We start from the raw sequence: 280 nt of genomic DNA, 5'->3' as shown, positions 1-280 counted from the left end.
GGGGGGGGGTTGGGGGGGAATGTTTTGTTATCTTCTTTGTGGCAGGTTGTTGTGTCGTAAAAGCCTTTTTTTTTCTTTCTTTCTCCTTGTCAATTATAAATATGGTGGTGGGTATTGCCCTTCTTCCTGCAAATGAAAGGGTTTATAGGAAGATGGTTTAAACAGGTTAAGTGAAATTCCCTTTATTTGTTTTTTGGTTGCAAAAACTTTTTTTTTTCCCGGTGAATAATTAAGGGGAAAATCTGTATATACTGTTTTATTGTTTTTGGTGGTTGGTGTG

The sequence above is a fragment of the Penaeus monodon genome, chromosome 29 (genome assembly GCF_015228065.2).
Source record: "Penaeus monodon isolate SGIC_2016 chromosome 29, NSTDA_Pmon_1, whole genome shotgun sequence".
NCBI classification, from domain to species: domain Eukaryota; kingdom Metazoa; phylum Arthropoda; class Malacostraca; order Decapoda; family Penaeidae; genus Penaeus; species Penaeus monodon.
Note: the sequence above shows the minus strand (reverse complement) of the source record.